We start from the raw sequence: 27939 nt of genomic DNA, 5'->3' as shown, positions 1-27939 counted from the left end.
AAATACTGCTCATTTGCATGCATGATTGCAGATGTAATCCGTTGTTTTCGTTCATAATGTTTCATGGCGTCCATATAATGGCAAACATATAAAATTTCATTCCCCGATCATTAATTGAACGAGGGCCTCAAGTAAACGTTTATTGTAATGAATGCATCATTAAAATAACATTTTAAAGTGACATATAAAGCAGTCATTTTGAATGACGTGTGACGTCAGATTGCTTACGTCACAAACAGTGCTATACGCTATATGGTGGAAAATCGGTTAAATAGCTTATAAAGAATTTGGGAATCTCAAACATACGTCCCTAAGAAAACAATTTAATTAATAACAGTGATTGCTTTAAACGTATTTTTAGAAAATCTTTTTTTATGTGCGAGAAAGCTACTGTGTAAATCGGTCACAGCCGAGGCGACCACAAAAGAACTCTGTTTTAGTTGGCATTATTTAACCCTCCGTCCCCTGGGAGGGGAGAAAAGGGCGACTCGCGACTAACTTCATTATTCAACTCTTTGACGTCGTGTGGGACGGGCCTGAGTGGGCCGTACACAGAAAAGCAATTTTATTTCGCGAAATTACCCTCAGAGTTGTAATATTAAATTTAAAGAACCAGCCGAAATCAGCGCTAACGCGATGATTCTCATTTTTTTGTCGTTACCCCCCCCCCGCGTTCTTCACGCAATTAGTTGGCTTATGTGAGAAATTGATAATTTTATAACAGGTGCGTTTGTTGGGTTAATTACCATATCACTTTTCCTCGCACCGTCAGATTCAGAAATTTTAAATTTTGTTTTATTTTTGTAAAAACGCATCAATATTTGATCATTTAAATCAGAGTACCCACAATGGCCGCGCGGCTTTAGTGTCGGCAAATAGCGTCATGAGGCCTAGGTTAGAATCCTAGGTCTGACAAATACACAATATATTATTTTTCAATTTGTTATTTGGGGGAAGTTTTCTTTCCCTTAAATAATGGGAAGAAAATGGTAAGATCAAGACAGAAAGTGGACAGTAAGCAATAATTATTCAAAAAAAAATGGAACAACGTTGACCACTAAGAGAGGGGAGACCTTTTGAGTATAATTATCAAGTAACAGAAACTATCTAATCATCATTCCTTCCCGGTGCCAAGCACTGGTGTGACGTTCTTGGAAATGGCTCACTGGAAGAACATTAAAATATAGGTTCAGCTTCAGAAGTCGGTATCAGCTTAATCCCTTTAGTAGAATCTATAAGGTGAATGTTACTAGTATTATATTATTATATATATTTATCAAGCGCGATGGCCGCGTGGCTTGAGCATCGGCCTATAGTGTCGTGGGTCCCAGGTTCTAATCCTGGGTCTGGCAAATACACATATTATTGTTTTTCAATTTATATTTGAGTCAGGGTATGGCCCTAATAGGTTGAGCAAGTGGCTGACATCCATGTTTCGTAAAAAAATCTGTTAATACTAACCTCTACTGTGTGAAGAACCATATGATCATATTAGATTGGACATGGTCGGGAATCAGAGTTTTCCAAACTATTTAGAATTACTGCTACTATCCAGAGCATCGGTGTCCAGCGTTTTGGCTTCCCTGTGTCATAAATATCACTATATAATGTACAATGGTAGACGGCTCTTGTGGTGCAGTGCGTAAGGCGTTGGCCTTCCATCTGGGAGCTCTGGGTTCGATTCCCAGCGAGGACACAATATAATTCAATTATATTTATGTGATATTCTCAAAGCCTAGGTGTTTGTGATTGTTCAAAATTACTAACAGCAACCTTGTACGAAAGAGAAAAGACTTGGTTATTATTATTATTAATAATAATAAAAAATACAGTGGTATATAATCTCTCTTTTCAGTTGTTCTCATTGCTGAAGATCGTGACCACCTTGGAATTATAGTAATATCTATTGACGAAAAAGATAACTTAAGTTTGCAGTTACAGATCACTGCAGCAAGACTCACTGAGTTAACATTGTAATGTTAGACGCATTTGAATAATCAAACAATTAACAAAAATCGAAGTCAGTTATGTAATTATTTCTTATTATTTATATATTATTATTAATATTAATTCTGACTTCACATGTTAAAACTTAAATGTAGTCCATAAAACAACTACAATATGGTACTCACATAATATACAGAATATTGTTACCTCTTGATCGACCAAGGCATTCCACCCCTCTCGATTCTCTGCTTTTCTCAGGGCAAATTTAATGCTGCCTCCAACCAGGGTCTTTACTTTATCGCTCCAGCATGCCGACGCTCTTCTTCTGCTTCGCTTTTCCTAAAGGATACCCAAAGCCACCAGTCTCTCCAGGTTATCCAGTCCACGTCAAACAATATGCCCAAAAAAAATGCAGAATGCATCGTAGTATAATATTATAATATAACATAGTTAATGTATATGTTTTGGGTACCTTGAGGTATTCAAGAGGCTGGGCCAATATTACTTTATAGTGTCGTCATTAAAATAAAAAATACCGAAGGAATCTTTATGGTAGCTAACTAACTAGAGTTAGTAAGTTTTTTTTAAATGGATTACATTTAAATTTATACTAATAAAATCAAGAGTAACTTGATTTTAATTTATAAAGTACTTTATTTTCTTGCAAGACTTACTGTCTGAGATAAATTTACGATAATGCGAGAAAAAAATTGAAAAGTTTTCACTTTAACTATTTCAGTTTTATTCACTTAAAAAGCAATTATTCATTGTGAGAGAAAGAATACTTTTTTCAAATAAGTGCCAAATTTGGACTGAAAAGTTCTTTTAGTTTTAATTATATAAGTGAGTATAATAATTATAGTGATAACTTCTAATAAATTACAAATTATAAGAAATCTTTTCTAAAATAATATTGTTTATTCAGTCATTTTCAAAGAATCTTTCAATATGTGGGTATAGGCAAAATAGTCATTTTAGGTAGATTATATTAATAAATTTATTTATTTAAAAAGGACACATTTACCGCATAACAAATTATTAATTTAAGACGTTCACAACATGATATTTAGAATAAACAGTACAGGTAAATTAACTTAATAAAGAAAAAACAAAGTAACAAATAATTTCATAGCGAAAGAAAAAAAAACAACAATAATAATTCAAGAAAAATACAAATTAAATAATAAAATAGAATTTTAAAAACAAAATACATAATGCTTCGCTAAAAATGTCTACACATCTAGTCCTCACAGTCCTCGCTATTGGTGCCTGGTGAGCCTGATATGAGGAAACAGTGGTGTGAACGGATCCTGGTCCGCTCAGTCGGATCCCATCAACGGGCAGTCCCAGAGGACGTGTTCAGCATCTTGATGGTCGTGCCGGCATGTGCATTCCGTCTCATGTTCTATCAAAACCATGCAGCTTGACTGTGAAGTTACCATGGCCAGTCAGGAACTGGCTTACCCAGTATGTTTGTCTTAGTTATCTCATCTAAAACCTGCAGGACACATCTTCCCATAGTTTGATCACTAATAAGTGACATTAATTTTCTAATTAATGGAATAATTGACAATCTTATAATTATTGTAATATTCTCCTTCATACATAATTATAAAAATTATAAATAAAAAAATTGGCGATCGGATTTTGTATTTTAAATCAAAGTAGGTATTACTTTAATTACTAACCGACATCACGGATCACTCCAAGATATTTTTGTCGGAACTTACTTGAGCTTGCTAATAATTTTTAATTAAATTAAATCTGGAAAACGCTTTATTCTCTTTCCTTTGACCATGTCCGATCCTAATAGGATCATATGGACCTCCACAGAGTGAAGGTTTGTATTGACAGATTTTTTTTACGAGAAATGGATGTCAGTCACTTGCTCAACCTATTAAGGATTCACGGACTCACGACACTATAGTCCGACGCTTGCGTATTAAAAACCATTAGTTAAAATTTGTCGCAATTAAGTATGACTCCTTTAGCATAGTGGTCTATGTGCATGGGCACGATACCCGACAGATGTAGGTTCGATTCCTGCAGGGTATTACTTTTTTCAAAAAGATTTTTTCTACTGGTTATAATATATTTTATCAGAAGTGTTTTGAAAATTATGTACTATGTTCAATAATTAGAATGTTACATTCTTAAAATATCTAGTGTATTATTCGTTGAATAAAAAAAATAGTTTAATATTAAAAAATATTCTTCTTCAGTTATTTATTTTCAATTGTTTTCTCAAAAAAATGAACAAAGATTTATGTGGGCAATTCAAAGCTAAAAATTGCTTTCCTGTAAATTCAACATTTTGGAGTTAACAGGTTATGCTCAAACAGCACCGAATCGATAGCAAGTGAATTGACTTCGGTTGTCAATGGTAAATAAATGATGATGATAGTTATATAATTTTCTTCTTACTCCAGAAATAAACTATCAACTCTAAAGGTATTCAAATCTTTAAATACTTCTATACAAATATATCTTATTGTAAGGCTAAAAAATCTCACTTTATTCTGGATTAGATGTCGAACAATCGATACACAGGTCTAAAGATAATCCCCAGATATTGCTTCTCATAATGTCGCTTTTGCAGGTGCAATCATATTGCCATGAGAGATTTCCTTTAGAACTCTACGAAAAGCTTTCCATAATATTCGACTAACGTAATATTTTTGGAATGAAAAAATATATTGATCATACTATGAATGCTGATAATATATTGTAGGCTCCTATAACATCTTAGTTATTTGGAGATTTAAATATGGAAATAGAATTTATTGAGCAGATATTATATAAAATGACTTTATATATCGAGAATTAAATGGAACTGTCAAGATTGTATATTTAATACTTTTTTAAAACTAATTAAATGTTTCATAAAATTGATTGATTATTACTAGAGCTGTGATTGTAATAATCATCATCATCTTCAGCTTGAATTTATACACTGCTGGATGAAAGCCTCTCCAGGCTGATTCAACTTCTTTCGATCCTGTGCGTTGCGTTGCCACGTACTTTCGAAGAACTTAACCATTTCATAGATTCAGCGGCCTCTAGATCTACCTATCGGACGTTTTGTACTTCTTGGGTACCACTGGATGAATCTTATCGTAATACTAACACAATATTATCTTGTTATCACATAATAACTGGATTCCATATAGATAAAAAGGTTTCAAGTTAAAATATTCATTTTTATTAAAAAAAAAAAAAAAACAAAGTTTTAGTGTATGTACTAGGTATATATTATACAATTAAACTATGTGTTTGCACAAATCCTGTCTTATCTTCTACCATATTTTAAAATGTATGTCCACTTAGCACATCCTAATTTAGACCGCCACAAAGCAAGTATTAAACAATAATTAAATTTCATTAAAACTAATAAACACCAAACTACATAGTGACTGTGCGCCTTACAGACTATAAGGTTCAAAGCTATGGAAGTGAAGTTGTGATACAGCCATAATAGTGTGTGCGTGAGTGACTCAGGAGCCAAGAGTTTTAGACTTTCTCTGTCCACATCAACTACAGGTTAGCGCCCGAAGTTTCTTAGTCCATACTACCAATTCAAACCAAAATTATAGTCCACTATGTTTTACAAAATTATTATGTTTTCGAAATGGTTATTTAATAACATTATTTATCTAGATGTTAATGGTATGAATATCCTTGTCTGATTAACAAACGGACATTTATTTTTATAACCGTTTATTTAATTTTTGTAAATCTTTGAAAATATGTAAATATTTTTACTATTTTCAGAAATATGTATAATTTCATTGAATGATTTTATATTCTCTTGCTAGATACCGTTAGCAACATGAAGCTTCCATTAACTTTGATTTTATACTACCTATATTATATTTACTATCGGTATAGTATTAAATCGGAGGAAGAAAGAGATAGCTGATAATATTTCCATGTACCTAATAATTATTGAGTAGAGGGGATAGATTTTTGTATTCTAAAACAATGTGAGAAATACAGAGGAAGTTGAGTTTACAACGTGTTATTTAATGAGTCTAATAATACATTTGTTTTTCTAAGTATTCTAAAATATGTATTATTATTTGAACTTCCTTGGTAAAGCTCACTACGTAAGCAAATCAGATGAAGTAAAATAATCGAAGGTTACACGGGTAAAACAAGAAATGTCACACAAAACAGAAAATTAAGTATAGTAACATTTACATTGCCACGTGTATTTTTATCTACATTAATGAAAAAGTGTAATACAAATCAAAGTCCTCCGAAAATAACGATTTCTCAATACCCTGTACAGATCCAAAAGTGAGAAGGTCCCATTACGTGTAATGAACTGTAAGGAAAGTCAAAACGTCAACTTTTATGTTACGTTTTTACCAGTTGGCAGTTGGTATTTTTTATTGTGTATTTTCGAAGTGTGCTGAGTTTTTCATTTTTGTACATTAAGATGTGCGATATAATTATATTATTATGAAAACTGCAATAGGTGCAACTATTGCGTGAAAGCTATAAACAATAGTAGTTCTTTTTCCACCGACTAACTAAAAACTGGGAACATCTAATAATATTACGTTCAAAAATTAAATAATTGGTAATCACGGCTACTTTTGGTTTTGTGAAATTTCTTGTTTTGCCCGTGTATCTACCCTTCAATTTTAATATTCAGTTAAAAATATAACAATATTGTTACATATACATAGATATATATATATTGCTACTCGATAAATTGTTATTGAGACCAGCACATTGCTTCTACATCCATTTGATTATGCAAATTTCTTTAAACCAATCCATTTAAAAACATCACTGCAAAAACAACTTAAAAAACTAATTTACATCGGCCCTAAATCTTTCCAAACTTCAAACTTTCCACCCAACTAATCTTTCAAACCATCAAAGTATCGTAACGCTGGGAAAAAAATAAAAACTTTCCCTCGGTTTAAATTTTTCTCCCCATAACAACAACCGGATCGGTCCAGTGGCCAATTTGGAGTCTATTCCATCAAATGGCAATCGAGAGTCATCGCCTACCCAAAATTCCTAACAGACCATTAGGCACATACTTATTCCCATCAATCCTCATTTTTTAAACCCGTTCATTCTCCGATCACTAAACTCCTACTCTGAGCTTTCCCTATTGGAACTTTTCCGATCACCAGAGGGTCATCGTAGGTGGTTAAGCTAAGCTTTAACACGTTACTGAAAAATTAACGACTAATATAATATTAACAAAAAAAATATTACTAATTTTAGTAATTATCATAATTTAAAAAAAGAAAATTGCAGTGGACTGTATAATTTGAAGGTGATGGTTGATGGCGGATTACGGATCTAGGGTGCCAGACACTGACCTTTATGATGAGAGAGCTGGCGCGTGCTGGATCGGTTCAGTGTTCACGCATTCACGCAATAGTAAACGGACGATACACTTTGATGGATGATATATGAGGTTGAAGAATGATGATGATAGTTTGTATGGATGATTGACACGACGTTTAGTCAAACCATAACAGACTTAGTGCAACGAAGGTCAAACAGATATGCTTTGAGTTAACTTTTGAATCACTCTGTATAACGCAGTGCGGCAACACACACCCGTTCGTTCTCTTGAGCTGAATCACATGCGATGACTGTCTTGAAGACACTCTGTAGATAGCGATGGTAAAGTAACAAACTAGACCACGTCCACTTACTGCATATCACTTGAAATAACTGAATATTCATCGCAATTACTGTCGATTCATGACCGGTATCTATGTCGGTCACATGGTCTTGTAACAATAAAAAATAAGGAGATTTGAATAGGTGTGGAATAATCCAGCCAGCCACCACAATCGGCCCAACCAGAAAATTTTATGTTTATTCTAGAACGTTCAGGGCATGAGAGAAATTCATGTTAGATATAACGCGTAAAGGAGTAAATAAAGTATGAAGTCCTTGAAGATGAGTTGGTGATATTGCTCCAAGAACAGATCGTCGCTGGACAAAAACTCCATTACCCATTAAGTATGACTTAATATCCGTTTTCAGGCCCGATCGTTGCACGTGCAATGCCCTTTTGGAGCATGTGAATGAAGCTTCTTGGTACAGAGCAAAATATGTTAAATGACTTTCCAAAAGCAGTTGCGAAGACTGTAAATAGGTTTATGCTAAATTTGTGATTAAAAAAACAGTTTACAACAATGTAAATCTATTAGCGACAAATACATCAATGACATATCCATGGGGTGAAGAATTTGGTCATCAGCAAACATTCTGAAAACTGTCTTCTGATTTTCGATCCAATAATCCTGAGAGTGATGTTTGGAGTCACAACTGAAAAGTCTACGAAGACTTTGAGTACCGAATATAAACGAAAACTAAAATGGGTTAGTCATCTTCTAAAAATGAACCTGGGCTGACCAGGTAGGAAAGTTTTCGATGCGTAGCCATCTGGGCAGAGGTGTATTGTGAGACAAATTGCGATGGTTAGATAGCGTGGATGCATGCGGAATTGTCCGAATTTAAGGAGGGTTGTGGAGGATAGACCCGACTAGAGAAGACAACTTGAGGAGGCTAGTGTCCACCTCGGGTTGCGTCTTGCCAAAAAAAACTAATTAGAAAGTAAGCAGAAGTAATTTTCGTGCCTACATCGATGTAGTTTATTGTGACAAGCATTTTAACATTCGTGACCCGTGAATTCTCATTGTGTCTTAAGTGTACAATATCCGACTAATGTGTACTACCAACGCTCTTGTATGCGTGTGAAACATATTATACTTATATTGTTAGAAAAATCAAAAAGATACGATTTGTGCAATGTGGCATGAAAAGGTGCATGTTGAGCATAACACAGAAAGATCATAAAATAAATCAATTGATAAGGAAGCCAGTAAAATTATGAAATGTGATAGAGGTTACCAAGCAGATTTAATGGTAATGGGCTGACTGTGTACGTTAGTAAATAAACGGCCAGTAGACAAGTGCAGTTATAGATTAGTATCAAAAGATACAAGGACACCCTAAAACTAGCTGAATAGAAGAATTAATAATATTCATAGATGTACGGAGCAGCAGACAAATAGAGACCAACAAAACTAGCTAGGGGAGGCATTCAGCCGGTAATGAATCGACCCAGCCTCATAGTGATTATTAGAGATGAGAAAACTGGTCGATTTTGAAGACTAAGTATACTTACTACCAGTATAAAAAAAATACTTAGTATAGAAACTTGTTCCAAAATACTTACTAGTATTTGAAATACTATATATAGCGTTTGGCGTGCGTATGCGACAAAAGTTTCATACTCAACTGAAACTAAAACCAACTCCATATTAGTATTAGAAATACGTATCGGCTCAGGGAACTCAGACTGTGTATCGGCTTCAATAGAATCGGTAAAAATACGCTTAGCTCCGCTTGTCTAAAAGTCCTATTTATTATAAAATTTTGAACACATTTAAAATTTACGAGTTGTTTTTCTGTTAGGTTATAATATTCTTGTTAACAAAAATGAATAACAGTGATTTTTTTAAATTTTAAACATGTTTTGAGCGGTCGTATAACAAGCCTAAGCCTATGCGTCATCTCACCGCTGTGCTGCTACCCAAAATTTATGACCTATTGTTCAAACATTCGAACGCAACAGACTTATAAATTAAAATATACCTATATTCAAGTGTTATTTCGTTCGCGCGCATTTAATGTCAATATTGTTGAAAGTATACCAACTAGCGAGTGCACAGAACAGCGACTCGCAAAAACATCATCACAAGTTTTTTGGAATAAGTTTATTGGTCCACACATACTGAGTATGGCTAGTTTCATCCAAAACTTGAGTACACAAACTGATGACAGTATTTCCAACTCACTTCTAGTGATTATAATACATTTATACATAAATAATAATTACAATTATTGTAAAAGTTAAAATTGTTAAATCGATAATCCTGACTTGAAAGTGTTGAGTTCATCCTCTTCATTTAGATTCATACCTTAGCCTTAGAAGGGAGGGATATTTTTTCTCGCTATGTAAACAGTTCACCAGCTTAACTTTCTTTACAAAAAAAACACTCTTTAAAGCTAGCTATCTTCACTTATTAAACTCTTAAATTCTTAGGCTTTTATATTTATAATTTTAATCGATATCTTTGATTTACCATTTACGAATTTTTTTACGCGTCTTTCCATAATATAATAAGTATATTATTTTTTTATTGGCTTCGTAATCCAAAGCTTAGAACTAAAAATGAAGTTTCTGATTATTTTTTTGACAAAATAGTAATAGCCACTAAAACGTATTAGTTTCAAATACACATGTGCTTCACATTCTGGACTTTAATCCGATGTTCACGTCACTGTTCATCTATTGAAGTCATCGTATTGTAATATTATGTACCTAGCTACAATTAGTTTTATTTTTACGAAGGAAAACTTTTAATTCACAATACCCACGTAAATCGCTCAAAAGAAACTAAATTCGAGACGATATTTCATTAAGAATAATATTATCGTAAAATATAAGGACAGTGTGATAATATGCAATTAGGTCAGATAGTTTTCTAAGGTTTATTTTGAACATAATATTCTTTACCTCTCTACTGAGGATCACTAAAATTACAGGAATTGCCGACGATCGCTTTACATATATAGAAATCCTGTGCAGATATTTTTGCTTTAGTCATTGTTAATTCTTGTTGATGAGGCACGCCGTCGTAACCATCTATCTTTGACACCATAAGAGATAACCGAGCTGGAAGTTAATATTTGTCTTGCTTTAAAACATTAGGCAGCTTAAAAAAATAAGTATTATCCTTTGAATAGTGTCCAATATGCCTTGCAAATTTGGTGCATGCATTTCTGATCGTGTAAGGTTTTGCATATTATACTTTAGCCTATAGAATCAATGACAGATAACGTTAACAATACATAAAATAACTTTAAATGTGATAATGGTGTTATGATATTAAATTTCATCATTTACCGTTATAGTGTCATTATTAAAATGATTAATTGTGAAAATAAGTAGCTAATAAATATTACTCCTTAAAGAAGCCAAATAAATAAGTCAAATATATAGGTAAATAATAATTGTGATATTATAATGTATTATAATGCCCAAAGCGCAAAATGTTCAACCAGTGTGTGCTTCCCGTAATCACATATGCGTGTTAAGCATGGACCCTTAGTAAAAGAGAGATCCAGAAACTTAAAGTAACACAACATGGTATAGAGAGGTACATGCTGGGCATAACGCGAAAGAACAAAAATACCAATAAATGGATAAGGAAGCAGACAAAGGTTTGCGATGTGATAGAGTTCATTAAGAGCATACAGTGAAATTTCATTGTCTGTCTAAAGAATTGGAGAAAGCGTCTTTTGCAGTTGACGAAGAGACGTTTTTTTTATGCTGATCTCTTCCACTATAGACACATGTTTACGCCTGGCCATCTATATAATGCGGCCAACCTCAGCCAGCACCATATTTCAAATGCGCTATTTTTCAACCAATCACACCGTATAGAAAAATTGGAAATATCAGTGTTTTAATGAATCTTCTTTTAGTGGTTGTTAAACTGTAGAAGTTTCTCTGTATTATAACTGACATGTCTATACTCTAAAAATAAGCATTGACAAAGCCAAAACGGAAACGTCAGAAATTTGATCACTTCAATACATACGCGACTCGCGTACCAACCTCACTTTATATTATTATACTTAAAAGTAAAAAGATCATACAATGTAATCATTAAAGACTTTTATCTACTGCTTGGTAATTATCAATGTAAAGTGTAAAGTAACATGTGTTTCCATTCACAAAGATCCATATAGATCATATCTATACATTTTTATGCAACCTGTATGAACATAATATATAGTGGGGAAGTGGACATTATATTACAACTAGGGAATCCAATCCCGAGCCAAAATTCTGATCCCGGGATTTCGGGATTACAATTTGAAAATCTCGGGATCCCGGGATTGGCATTTTTTCTATTGTTAATATAAAAATTTTATATTTACAAATAACATTGATAAAATCGGTCAAAAATAAATCTAGTATAATTTATACGGCTTAACACATTTATTGTTAATATTGTATACGTTCAATCTTGGAAATACACAAGTTTAATGGAGTAAATAATATTGTTATATAAATAATAATGTGAATTTAATAAGAAATTGTTGTTTCTGATAGTAAATGGGTTATCGAGATTTAAAATAGTAAAGCTAATCATGGTGTACTTATGGCCTTTCCGCTTCATAAATCTAATTAGTCAGCGAAATATGAAAATGCCGTAAAACGTTTCCAATCTTTCTCATTTTTATTAATTTATGTGAAAAAATAAAATGAACCGGCAACTTACACATGGGTATAAATCAAACTTCATTCAAACTCAGTTTATTTCTTATGTAGTTATTTGTTACTAAAAGTATTTTTTCTGTTATATTTTCGTTTTTATTTTATTTTCCATAAAAATTGATAAAAAAACCAATCCCGAAAGTTTCGGGATTATGTTTATCAATCCCGGGATTTATAAGTTTTGAAAATAGCTCGATATCCCGGGATTGGAATCCCTAATTACAACCTACCCCCTCAATAAGACAACTAGTCAATTAGTCACCTTCTTTACTAAATTATTAGTTTATGGAAAGATGCCTCACTGGTGTGCTAAAGGGGATGTAATTAACAAAATAAATACTAGATATCCTATCGTGCCCTTTGTATATAATATGTAGATTATACATTAAATCTGACTGAATAAAAAACGCGTTTGTGTTTTTGAAAGTTTACTGAGAATTGACGAAATTTTCAACAGTCAAATCGTTGACGTTTCAACCCATTAAGTGCATTCGTCAACAAATGCTGTAGATTTATCATATGGGCCAGTGCGACTGACAGCTTTTACTAGAACAGCAGAAAAGAACTGAAAATTATAAATAAAAAAATACAAAACGTACACCAAAAAAATATTTTTTTATGTATATACAAATATATTATATGCGAATTTGTTTGATGTCTGCCACAAAGTGTTCTCCGAACAAATTTAGCAGGCCATTAGGTTACGATAAAGGGTTGAGTCTGGTCGAAGGTTTCCATACATATACCACTAATGAGCTCTTTAGCTTGAGTTTTTTTTTTTGATTTTTTTTTCAGATTGTATGTGATTTATGAATATTCTCATTTTTTATGATTCAATTTTATTTTTATGCTCACTGCTTTTAAATATTTTTTTTTCTTTCGTGAATGGTAATTAGGTAAGTAAGCAGGTTTCAATAAAGCTTTGTCCAAACAAACTCTCCATAAACTACGTAACGTTGTATAATTTTAATAAAATATTTAATATAAATAATTATTATATCTTTGTATTACGCCACGAATTTAAAACATGTACATATACTTACAAAGATGCAAGTATGCACATTATTTGGGGATGAGGGGGGGGGGGAATTTTTACTGTGTCATAGTGAAGCAGTGACGTGTGGCCTTGTGGAATGTTGTTTCTAGTAAACTATATATAATAGTTGAGACTTGAGACTTGCACGATTGTTTATTATTGTAATATATTTTTAGGTTTCCACAGCGTGTTCTTCCGGGTCTAAGACGATTTGGTGCTGGAACGACTGGACGCCAAGCAATTCGAAAATAAATAGACGTTAGGTACTTAAAGGTACTTTCAAAAAAAAAATTTAAAGTTATTATTTATATTATGATTTAATAGTTGGTGATAATTTAAATATGCAAACGTAAATAATGATTTAATCGTGCATATGTTTAAGTTCCAACGAAAAAAGAGTTTTTTTATTTTTATAGAAAGCCTTAGGCATGATTATTCTCAATCCGCAATAAAAAAATATTATGTTAAGAGTAAAATGAATTAAAACCACTAAGTAGTAGATGGAGACTGATTATAATTCCACGTCTACGTTCTTTTACGTGTCTACGACAGTGCGGCGTCCAATTTTTCTGGCGTCCAGTTGTCCTATTTCCTGTTCTTCCTCTTTCTTTACTCGACGTTTTGGGTTCATTGCAGATATCATTCTAAAGATATAATGACGTGTTGATGAAGTATACTGAGTTGAATGCGAACGCCACTCTTAGTGTGTCAAAAAAAACCTTAAAGCTATAATTTCTCAGAATAAAATAGCGTGATATAGTGCTGTGTCAGTGATGAAAACCAGAGATACCAAATTGAATACTGGTTTTGTCGAAAGCATCGGAAGATATGACATTTTTAACTGTAGCCCACTGTTCCTATTAATATCAGCTCTACGATTTCTTGTCATAGAAGTTATTATAAAGTTAAATGTTTTTCTAGGACACAGAGTCTACAGGAAATCAACATATCCTAGTCGTTAGTTGCATGCATCATCTCATTATCACCCTGCTCAAAAAGCTCTAAAGAAGGAAAATACGCGGTAGCAGCTTAAAAATCTATTACGATAAACTGTCTAAATTTAATTTAATTAATGATAGTGATGTTTTTAGGTGTGGACATGCTTTAAGTTATAGAACTCAGAATAGAGACTTAAAAAACATAAAGATAAATTCGTGTATATAGTTTTACATCGTCCCTGTATGTTATATACATAATTTAAAAGAGTTTGCTCATTCAAGTGCACCTACTTGTGTTTTGGTTTAACTCAAAGTATTTTACTATGTTTTATTACTCCATAAGGAAGATAATAACTGCTTAAGAACTCGAGTCTCTCACGCTTTGGAGAGATCTTAAAAGAGTAAATTACTCTATGAAGGGAGGAAAATATCCACCAGCTATAACACCATGTTGTAGGTATTGGCTTTCTCCAGCAACCATCTGCATCATGCGGGGGTTGCCCTGTCATTTACCTTCACTTTTGATCGTTCTTGGATTTATTGTTACAGGATTTATATGGTAAGGTTCATTAGACATGCCTGCGATGCGCCAATAATTTAGTATCCGCTTACTAAGTCCTCGGGTTCAAATCTCGGATCTGGCAAAAATTTACATTTTTCTTTCAATGTGTGTTTGAATCCAGAGCATGGAGCTAGCAACACAAACCTAGACTCCTCCAAAATAACTTATCTCGAACCATACTCAGTCTTAACTCATTCACTGCTAACAAGATAATGACTTTTTAATTACCGCCTTTAAAATGCACATTAATTACATCGTTCGGCGGCCTGGTCATTACGCGCCAGGTGGGTCTTCAGCGTCCAAAGTAATAATCGAAAGTATCACGAGTCCCTTTATTTGGTGTGAAGCATCAATAGTTTTTTATGCCAGGGAATGTCTGAGAAACAGATACCCAAGACTGAGGTCACCACGCACCAATGTGAGGTTTGACTAGGTTTACAGAGTTTTTTTTATTAAATAGTGCTCATGGAGAGGGGAGTAGGGTAAGCTAATAAAATTAAATAAATCTAAAAATAAATATATAGTACAATAAACAAAGTTAAAACAATATAAATATTATATTACAGAACTATGTGAAGAAATCTTCTCGTCTGCAATAAGAAGCCGCATTTTTTTTAAACTCAACAAAATTGGCCTTTGTGGGGACCAGGTCAGACGGCCCAATAGGTCCAACAGCTTGTAAGGTAACGAGGTGTAACAAGTGACTAACATCCATTTCTCGTAAAATAAAAATGTTACGAGACTTGTTCGTGAGGCGGACAAGATCTATACTGGATTGTAGAGCCAGTTAAAACAAAAAATGCTTATGAACATAATGCAGACTAGCTTACTAATTCGGTATCGCAAGTTATACTATTTTTTTACTTGGAATTTTAAATAGGATTCAGTTTTTATGCTGTATGAAAGTGAATAATAGCTTTATGTAAGTATGCCTGGTATTTAAACTATAACTGAACGGAGTTTTTTTTACATTGATTTTTAACACTAGGTGATTTTTTGATTCTTCACGTTTGTGGTTGAACTATTGACAGTCATAAAAACTAATTGGTGGTGCTTTTTTATAGTGGACTGTAATTTTGAATGATTGAGTATGTGGATGCTAGGGGAGGGCGGGTTAAACGGCAGTCGATCCAGTGCCCTTGATAATGTTCGGCTCTCTGGCTAGAGCAGGTCCCAGATTCACGCACTCACGTCATAGTAGGTGGATGGTTTTAAATGTCATTCTTACTGTTACACGTCTTATGAGTATTAATGATGATGATGAATGATGTTTGCTCAAACCATATCAGATTTAGCATTTCGCAGGTCATACAGATGTGTTATGTATGAGATACCATAATAGGTGATAGGTGGCCTAATTGACTGAGTTCGTAAGGAGACTCGAATTGAAATATTATTGTTTGGACGACGGTCACACTATAGCAAGTTGAAACGGCCGTGGTCTACGAATAACTTCTTTTGTATGAATGACGGGCGACTGATGACTCGTTAAATGCTTAAATAGTTAAGCGCCTGGATGAAAACAATAAATGAAAATAGTAGGTATGAGATATTTGTGCGGGTTTAGGGATTGGATTGGAATCATAATCGGCTCAACCTTTAATAATATTCTGTTTATAAAGAACTAATTAGGTATTTAAATACTTAGGATATCTCATATGTCATTTTTACATATTATATATGCAATATATAGACGATATCGTTAAAATAAGTTTATCTCTTCTTGTATAAAAGTAACTCTACCCGTTGGCAATTAATTAACTAGTTCATTTTCCATTTAACTGCTTTCGCAGAATGAAAAAAGACCCTTCCTTTGTTGAAAAAAGCTTTCGTTTAGCTCGCTTTGTGTGGAAGTTTTTCTTGCGATATATAAAATCCAGCTTTATTCTCTCAATTTTGTTCAATTGCATGTCATTTATAATTGAATTTTTCAATAATTCTCTTTAAGTTTTTGAATCATAATAATTTATTTTTTGTATGATTATATAAGGCATTTATATTAATATTTATTTTTACATATATTAATACATATATTTGGGCATTATTGAATGTTATTATCAATATCAGTAGGTAGCAGTAGCGAAGGGTGGAGGTAGGCTGTTACGATCCACCATAACTAGTGCATATTAAACTTTGTTGGTCATACGTATTTGTTTTGATTGAACTAAGACTACAATTTACAGATGGTATTGGTTAGTTTTTAAAATCAATTAAACCCTGGCTAATCAAACCACGATAGTTTTTGTATACTTTGGGTGATACGAAGAAATTGTACAGACTTTTCATTCATACTTATTTGTTTTCATTGGATCAAGAATACATTATTACACACATTGCTGGTTCGTTTTTTTTTAAATTCATTAAGCCCTGCCTATATCAAACTATATAGGAACGTAGTTATGCAGAATCTAGCCAGTCCAAAATAATGTTGAGCTGAGAAAATGGCACTTTAGCAACAACATGATGTATGTAAAATGCAAAATGAAAAATTTTATTTTAAATAGTATTTTATTTCAAGAATATTTTTTTTGCGGCTTGGCTATTTTCAGCAGAACGTAGAGAAAACCTGCTCGCATCTGATCTATATCATATCTCATTTTTTTATTTTTTGTGGACTGGCTACTTTCTGCATAACTATGTCCATAGATAAAAATATTATTCTATCAATAAAATATCCAAAGTAATGTATGATTTAATTGCATAATGTTAGATATTTTATAGATAGTCGAGTATTTTTTGACTATTATATTATTGTATTACGGCTTGGTTTCGCAGGGTTAAATTTAATTCTCATTTCAATGAAAAGAAATACGTATGACTGACAAAGTTAAGTGTGTACTAATATATGGCGGATCTTAACAGCCTAACTCCACCCTTTACCACTGGTTGGTAGTTATCAATGGCGTTATGTATAAAAGTGTCACCATGCAACTTCGTGACGAAATAACTACCCTACTATATATATTTTTTTTCGACCGTGTCCGATCCTAATAGGATCATTATGGGCCTCCACATGGTAGAGGTTTGTATTAACAGATTTTGTTTTTACGAGAAAAGGATTTCAGTCATTTGCTCAACCTATTAGGATTATACCCTGACTTATACACAAATTGACAAACAATATGTGTACTTGCCAGACCCAGCATTCGAATCTGGGACCCACGACACCATTATACGCCGACGCTCAAGCCGCGCGGCCATCGTATATAGAATATATATATTTATATTATATACATATAAATATAATTAGGCTGGAATTGACTTCTGGAGGTCTTATAACTAAAATTGTATTTTTAATATTATACGGGTTTAATTTTGTTTTATGTACCTGCGCAAATTTAATTAGCTGTAAGATAAGTAACAAACCATTATCCTGATGTTCTGCCAGTGAGCCATTTCCATGAAAATTACACTAGTGCTTGGTACTGAAAAGGAACGATGATTTAATAATATCGTCACTTGCTGTGACCACAGAATTATAGTCAGAAGGTCTCCCCTAGCATGGTGGTCAACGTTGTTTCAATTTATTGAATAATTATTATTATTTACTATACACTTTCTGTCTTGATCTTTAAAGAATAAACCATTTTCTTTCCATTGTTTAATGGGAGGAAAACTAGCCCCTAGACGTATGAGTTAAGTAGATGGTGATTTGAAATAAGTTACGTCATTTATTTATCACTTACTACCCTCTCAAAAATGGTTGCAACTTCCTTGTAATAACAAGCCTTTTTTCTATACCTTTTCAATGATTAAGATTACACTCTTACAGCTGTATTCATACAGTTTCGAACCGCGCTCAACGCAGTTAGTGGTTTATCGGCCAAATAAGAAAACTATAAAAAATGCTTATATCACGAAGATGCGTACAGGAATGCGCACCAAACTTAAAATGGCGGCAATCTGCGCGATCTGCCAGTGTCACTTTAATATATGTCTAAAATGAGTTCACACAACAAGCCTTTAGTAGGTTTAGTTCATCTTGATTGAAGTTAACTGCCCGTCGTCGTTGGGCTAGAGATGGATTCATGATGGTAAAAATGCAAAAATTGTAAAAATGTATACAGATATCGAGGATCGATGGAAATCTCAATATTGTCAATGAGCCCGCGAAGCTGTATTGTCATATTATGGAAATGTTTACTGGGTATACTTTATCCTTTTGTGCGTTGAAGTATAAAATAAATATGACATTATGATAAATAAATTATTGAAAGTTCATGATAATTATGCATTTATAATTATTAAATTTATATGGTGCCGTTTGCACATTTTTACACTTATTCACAATTTCATAATTTTAAATTAATTATCAGGGAATATAAATTTAAAAGTTGGTAAAATTAGTCACGGCATGACGCGTATTACTTCAGCAACGTGACGTCACTATTCAACGGTCTCTATTTAGGTTTATGCATGCAAATTTGCATTAAATAGCTTGAATTCAGTTTGCTGTTATATGCATACGCCAGTTAATAATTTAACTGCAAATTATATAAATTGATTTAATTATGAGTTCTTCAAAAGCTTCTGACGTAATGCTTTAATATAATTATTATTCATGGTTAAAATTTGTTATTGTATAAAAAGTGTATCAAACTATAGCTATACTTTTCGGTGTTACTTTTCTCAGAAAACCTTTACCTTTTTTTTTCACGTAATCACGTACTATTTAGATAAAACTCAGGGCATTTGCTTGATATAATATAAAACAACGCTGCAAAATAAATCTTAATAAGATATGAAAATATTCTCCGGATTATGTCTCCAATTTGACAATAATGAAGCGTCTTCCCAAAGTTTAAAATCTGTTTACACATAAAGCAAACTTGTCGCGAGCAAAATCTCACGGAGGGATTTTCCCGTCAAGGAATTTGCATTAATTTGCATGCAGCCGGACTCAAAAAACGTTTAAGAAAAACTTCTCCGAAAAGGTGGATAAAAATTCAAAGTGTATTTTCTTGCTTAAATCTTGTTTAAGTCCGTGATCTGTCAGTAGCGAGGTATGGACCAGTTGCTAAACACTGTGATACGTTCATTTGAGAATATATATTATCAATTTAGGGGCGTAGCGTGCAAAGGTATTATAAATAACAATGATTAACTGGTGTAATTGAAAGAAACTTTATAAGTAACCTTAAATAGTTCATATTATTATAGTTCAATCTTTAAGCTGTATGCCCATTTTTAAGGCTGGAATCAAATCCGCAACAGCTAAATAATAAAGACAACCTACTAACCACTAATCTACAGTGGGTGCACTTTAAAACAAAGCTTTTTTTCTAATGGGCTTAAGTTTTGTACTATTTCATTTGAGTCGTTCCTTGCGACCCGGGTTTTACCTTTCGGCATCTTCAGGTACTGTGTACACTCACCGAAAGGCAAATAACCGAAAACTATTAACTCTAACTACTAATATAACAAATCAATACAATGAAAACACATTTTGAAAATACCCGATATTATTATACTGGATTATTTGTTAGTTTGAGTTAGTTTAGATTAGGTTAGGTTGGGTTAGGTTAGGTTAGGTTAGGTTAGGTTTGGTTAGGTTAACCTACTTTAATAATCCTTTATATCGGTTATTTTAAAAATGTGTTTTGCGCTGTATTCCTCATAACCGAACAGTACCAGTTTTTTTTTGCTTATCATTATCATATTTTGCTGCATGCAGATCTCTCTTAGCTTCCTTAATGATTAATTTCTGTCCCAAGTTCTTCGCTGCCACGTACATTCATTAAATTTTATGACTTCATCTATCCAGCGGATTTTAGGGCGTTTGTTCATAGGTTAATATAACTATAAACGAACAATATTTAACATAAATTATTTTGAGATACCTTTCGAAAACAATATGGTATAGGATAGGACTCAAACCCGGATTAATCAGATAGCAGCCTATAATATGCTTTACCAATTTCACCATAATAAATATACCCAACATTAAAACGAAGTGAACATAATTATATTAATACTATCGACCGAAGGTACTTGATGGAATACAAAATTAAATTCTAATGGATTTAAGTTTTCTCCATTAGTTACCATTGTTCCCAGAATGGACGATTTTACACCTCTTGAGTGTAGTATTTTTATTGTTTATAATTACTAATGATCTATTTTTAAGTTTTGACGATTTTTTGAACTCTTATCGAGACTGTATTATTTATTATTGATAAAGTAAAGGGTTTTTCACAAACACTTCAACTAGGTATTCATAATTTGTTTGTTATATTTTTTTTATTGTGACCGTTGACTTAATAGGTAGGTGATAAGTTTTTACCTACTTTATTGTATTGATTTGTTATATTATAATTTAGAGTTAATAGTATTCGGTGTCAGTGTTTATTTGCCTTTTGGAGAGTTTACACAGTGCCTGAAGATACCGAAAGGCAAAACTGGGGTCGCAAAATACGACTCGAATGGAATAGTACAAAACTTAAATCGATAAGATTTTTAATAGTATATTTTTAACGCTTCTCAATTTTTGTTATTATTGGAAAAGCACACAGGCGCAAATCCAGTCCGGTTACAGGCTCAAGTCCCATCGGGTGTCATATTTGTTTCTAAAAAGATTTTTTATAGTGGTTATATGCGTGAAATTTTTATTAAATAATATATAATAATTATTATCTTTGTATTAACCGTTCTTATATATCACGTAGGTGCAGCTTCCCATTCTTTTCCACAATAACAAATTACAGGTATATCTAATCCCAGTCTCATTTTGCTCTTTCGATCTTGTTATAAAAAGCTATGTCATCATGACTTTCATTGAGCGCGAGCTTTTTGTGCTTTTTGTGGGAAACTTTTGCCACACGCCTCTGCCTGAAAGCTCATTGCTATTCATGATGTTGAACAGAGTGTGCGAAAACTTCTACTGCGGTGTAAAATGTGGAAAAGTGCAAGCAGGTTGGCCGTGCTACCGAGCGCTTTACTTAAAGAATGCAAGTATAAAAGTGTATTTTCTTTAGATATGAATGCAAGTGTTCAATCTATATTTACATGGAAAATTGTTTACTTAAAAATGATTACCGATTATTTTTTTTATTTGTAATTTTATTTTCGTAATAATAGTACATTAAGGGCGGACGTGCTCAGCGTTGGTCAAAATGGAGCTTTTTTCTATTTTCAAAGCATGATCCTGGACATACCTTAAACGTTGTAGATAATCTATTTATATAATTTTAAAGCCTTATTAATTATCCTTTACATTTATTTTAAACATTTGATGACTGCATAAAGTATTTTTATTACATATCTCGCTCTAATGTTTTAGAATATAGTCATATTTCAGTACATAAATGTGCAGTGGTGTTAGGATTTTTCACATTTATTTATTTTTAAACGCATTTATAAAACCATCAGTATAATTCATATTGACATTATTATAGTGAAATATTTACGATAAAAAAGTATATTGATAATTTCTGTGATCCCAAATTTGACAAAAATTGGGCATTTTATTATTCAAAAAATGGGCAAGATCAACACATTTGAAGATAATTCTAAAGATACTCGTTCTAATCTATGTCTTTGACCATTCAAGTGTGATAAACATCATACGAATAATGATTGCTTTATAATAATTATTGACCTAAGAATAAGGTATAAAAATAAATATAAAGGATAATAAGGCTTCAAAATTATATAAATAGATTATCTACAACGTTTTAGGTATGTCCAGTCTCATGCTTGGAAAATAAAACAAAAGCTTCTTTTTGACCTACGCTGAGCATGTCTCCCCTTAATGCATCATTCGGTATTTTCAGTTAAAGGCTTTAATCTTTTAAAAACATAAACAATATAAGTACATTTATATTTGTGGGGTTGCTGCCAAAGTTGGTAAGTCGATAATTCGAATTAACGAAGGATTTTGTGTCTATATATAAATATGTATACTTACCAGAAAAAAATGAAGGTCATTTGATATAAATATAAGATGCGCATTAATCCTTTCTATGCCGCAATTAGTTAATTGATAATAATTAACGTAAGAATCGGTGTAATTAAGGCGTGCAAAGACGCTCTGGGCACTTAACCGGTTAAGCACAAAGAAATAAGCATTGTGCCTGATTTTAGAGGGCATGTCAAACTTCAAATTAAAATGACTCCATAAAATGATTTCGAGACTTAACAACTTTTGGCAGTAACCTAATAATGACCCTATAATATTATTTTTATCGATCAAGGGTACTTGAAGTAATTTTAATTTAAACCCATTAGAGTATTAACCAATAAACTAATAATTTTAAAACTATTGATATACTAGGTTTCCCCAAGTATATAAAATACCTCCTACAATCCCCTGGATACCTAAATGTACCTCAAACAGCGACTGTATTACCTATTTGGAGTTGTATGCTTATTCATTTTCTCAAATCATCAGTTGAACAGCACTCGCTTGTATTATTTACAGTAAAGCAACAACCAATCTTAGCCACTGTCTTGACAGCAGAGGTTCCCCAGGGTCCAAATATTAAAAAACCCACGACACACATGTAAAGGTTTACTCAATCGGTGTCAACATCGATGACCATTAGTGATAAATAGTAGTATTATTTGTTTATGTTATACGATATTTTGTTGACGATTGAATTAATATTTTATTCAGGCAGGATACTGCTACAGTATATTCACGACACCACCATTATTAACCATACACTTGCCTCTGTAGAAACGTTGTGATATCATCAGGCCTTTGGCATCTTGTCAAAATACAACAATAAGCCCCTGCCTTGATGGAACTCTTGAAGAAACCAAAGATCGACAGATCACATCGACTCTTTATTCAGTTTTGAATTTAAAATTGAGCTGTTCTATTGTAAGCCTTTTAATATACTGAAATCTTACCGTAGTTTATTATTTGATGTATTGGCAGCAATATTTTATTTAGAATAATTTATTCAGCCATAGACCCATACACTATAACCACAAATAAAAGATTCTACTGATTTTTTTACATTTTCCACAAGTTCTTCTATTATTTGTGGCATTCCGTCATATTGCTACACTTACCATAGTGCAGTGGTCGGCAAACCGCGGCTCGCGAGCCATATATGGCTCTTTGGCCTCTTGAGTGCGGCTCTTCCACAAATGCCCTCTGCCTTATTTGGCTACATGGCCCTACATAGCTACAAAGAAGAAGCAAAGAAAAACAGATGACAAAAACCGTGAGTTTAAAGTAGAATAGACCGATACTTTCGCATTTATTCAAAACTTAAATGGCATATCGACCTGTATTATTTGTCGGGAAAAATTGGTACATAACACGAAGTCAAATTTGGAGGGACACTTTACAACTAAACACGCGTTTTAGCACTTAATATCCTGTCGGTGATGCAAGGAAGAAAGCAGTTGAGGAACTTAAAAAAGTCAAGAAAAATCAAGTTCTGTATTTAATTACTGAATACAATCTTCCATCAATGTTAATATTGCATGTTTTGTGGTTAGTAAAGAGATTTTTAAGAAAGGAAATGAAGAGTAAATTAAGAAGTCGTCTTATTGATGAGAACCCGGTATTTTGCTTAAAATTAAAAACATCAACATACAAATCTGACTTACCCAAACTTACCAAAAAAATAAATTGTATTGAGTAAGTAAACAGTGTACATATTATATAATTTCAGTTTAAGAAATTCGGCTCTCAAAAGAAATCTCAATCGTTGCACTGTTGATATTTGGCTCTGTTGACTAATTAGTTTGCCGACCACTGCCATAGTGTAACAGTACATCATGAAACATTACATACAATTCATTATTATTAGGAATATTTTGTGAGGTTTCTAAGCTTACAATATTTTTAATCTTTAATATTATAACGTATACATATTTTATCTTAAATAAAAAAAATCAAATTATTCTAAGGTACTTATTTATTTTCCGGTTTGTATACTAAGTTGTAAAACTAATGTAAGTTTTAATGAATAAATAACGAAAGAAAATGTTCTTATCTGAAAACAAAATTAAATAACTTTGTTTATTTCGCGCCAATTGAATAATGAAAAACATTTCAGGCAAAGTTTAGACTTATCAAAAACGATAGTGAAAACAAAGAGGTGATTATAAATTAATCCTCAGTTTCTTAAACAGGCGACATAAAGATAAACCCTCGACAAACTAAGTTAGTGGCGTACAATTTTATCAAAGGAATAAAGTTGTCACAGAAACCCCACAATTGATGACACCATTAAAATAATAGTGAATCGTTATTAAGATAGTAACGACATAGTTGAATTCGTGTCTAGGAATAGGCAATAAACTGTTTTATGGGGTTTTGGCAAAAACGCCGCCCTACCACGCGCCCTCTGCCTAAGGGCTTAATGATCAAATATTTGCCATACAAACGCATTTACAAAATTAATACTATCAACTGATTGAGATCACTTGACGGAATTTTAAATGAAACTTTTAATTAATAATAATTTTGCACCATTTACTTGGGAGAATTCCGTCTTACATAATTAAATGACTGCGCTTTTCATGGTGGACTGTAATTAAATTGTGGATGTGGATAATTGGGGGAGGGGCGGTTATACGTAGGATGCCAGGCACTGACCTTTTATAATGTTTTGCTGCCTGGCTTAAGCTGGTCCCTGTGGTTCTAGGCACTCGGACGGTAAAATTTTGATTAATGATATGATAAATGAGGACCCTGTGCCGGTAACATAGGCACATGTGGTTTGATTAACGGAGTTTGCACGGAGATTCGGATAGAATTAGGGTTTCCAAGACAGTTGCACAAGACACGCTCGTGGTTTTTTTTTTGAATCAGTCTGTATGCTTGGAATCACTCGCTAAATGACGGTAAAGCTATTTATAACAAGGCTACACACGTCCGTTGTCTGGAGGTAACTGAATGTTATGTAATCACGGTGAACTGATGACTCGTGACTGCTGGTCACCTGGTCTTGCAACAATAACTGGAAATTTGAAGTAGTAAGAAATATAGGGATGAAAGTGACCATAATTGGCCCAACCACTAATGATAATATATTAATTACAAGTTTATAATATGAGTTTATATTATGTAATAGTTTTTATTTACGAATGTACCGTTTAATGAATATTATATGTTTATCAGTTTTAACCATCCCGGTCTCAATAATAAAATTGTCGATATTTTAATGAATTTACATAATATGGAAAATATACAACCAGTGACTTACTGACTGACACAACGTTGCACACCACTGTTTAAACTTTACAACTTTATAATGTATGACATATCATTTTGTTTTATAAATATATACATTAACTTATAGACCGGGGTTGATTCAGTGCTAGATAAAGGCCTCCCCTAGCTCTTCCACTCTTTGCGGTCCTTAGATCTTTGCTGCCACGTACATCCACCGAACTTTATGAGATCGTCTATCCAACAAATTTCAGGGCGACACTGTGGGTATTTAGTGTCCCTTGGATACCACTGCATGGTATTGTCCAGCGGTTGTCCACTTGCCGAGCGACAAGTCCAGCCTATTGCCATTTCATCTGTTTGGAGACCTCTATCACATCGCGTACTCTACTCTGCTTCTATATCCATTGTTTTATTTTGTGATCTTTACGCGTTACGCTCACGTTGCGCTACTCATAATTTTACGTTTTTCTTAGCTCGTATTCTTATTTGTCCGGTGGTTGTTTATCCAGTAAAAATCTTGCAACCAATTTTTAATTAACTTCCCGACTAGCTAGACATTTGAAATTCTTAGAATATATCAGAACACGATGCCAATGCATTCTTTTAATACTTTTAGCCATCTTTAAGTAGAATTAAATTCATTTTCAGTTAATTCCGTTTTGTATGAAAAGTTATTTGGGAAGAAATCCGTAATCCAATCCACTATTATTGTTTGCTAAGTGAGTCGTCCTAGCAACTAAATTATTAATATATACGTGCGTTATTATGGAAATCAAAATGACATTTCAGTATTCTATATTTGTTTGTTTGTTTGTTTTTTATTTACGTCATATCAAGTACAAGTTTGATCATATTGAGCATAATAAGTGAACAGAAAATTTAAAAACGTTGTATATAAAAAGTTCTTTTTATCTTGTAATTATTTAGAATTCTCTTACATTAGGAGTCCATTTTTACATGCATACGTGAACTTTGGTAGCATGAATTGGCTGAAAACTTTATTATGTATGTAATATAATATACAATAGTATACATTCATTATATTATTAAGACTTCTATTTTTTTTTTAATAATAATAATATTGTCCTAACCTTTTCGTACTAGGTGGTTGTTAGTTATTTTTAACAATCACAAATACCCAGGCTTTGAGAAAATCACATACATGTATTGTGTCTTCACCGGAAATCACACCCAGAGCTCTCGGATGCAAGAACGCCTTACGTACATAAGACATCAGTGAAACGGCAAATAATTTTCAACTATAGGCACGACGAAATTTTGGACTCGCTGGCATTCGGAGAGAGAACATCGAGCTAGGAACACGTCAATTTGTTTCGTGATGGCGACGGTGGTATTAATTCTTAAATCATGTAAAGATGACTAAAAACGTTACCCATTTACTTGAAAAAGAAAACATGTCAATGAGTATATTGTTATTGTTACTAATAGAACAATAAACAGAACATTAAATGGACGAATTTTGGATTTATATAACAAATTATATTTCGTTCGGCAAGCGTCATTTGCACCCTAGACCCACAATCCGCGCATCGCCTAGCCACGATCTTTTTAGACCATGGCTCAACTGAGGTATAGCCTTAACTACACTACGATAATCGCCTATAAGGACTTCTATTAGTTATAGCTATAGGCGTGTCTTCAGTAGTTTCTAATGATTAAGGGTTGTAATGTAGAACGAGATAGGTTTAAGAAAAATACAGTGTACAGTGATGTATTTATTGAGTAGCCAACTGGTGATGTGTTTTTGGAATGTTTAAGCCAAAGGCAGTGCACTATGGCAGTTGGTTTTTGTTTCAATATAATATAATTATATATACCTAGCTTATTTGTACATACACAAACGAAGTGAAACTTAATATTAGATGTTTCCGACTAACTCCATATATTATTTACGTCTCTAAAAGGTGAGTCTAGATAGGTTTCGGAGAGTTTCGCAAATATTAGCATCAATATAATAAATAT

Source organism: Rhyacophila brunnea, unplaced genomic scaffold (genome assembly GCF_057557595.1).
Source record: "Rhyacophila brunnea isolate RB1 unplaced genomic scaffold, BYU_Rbru_1.0 scaffold_18, whole genome shotgun sequence".
Classification (NCBI taxonomy): Eukaryota; Metazoa; Arthropoda; class Insecta; order Trichoptera; family Rhyacophilidae; genus Rhyacophila; species Rhyacophila brunnea.
The sequence above is the reverse complement of the archived record's forward strand: the minus strand, read 5'-3'. Positions refer to the sequence as shown.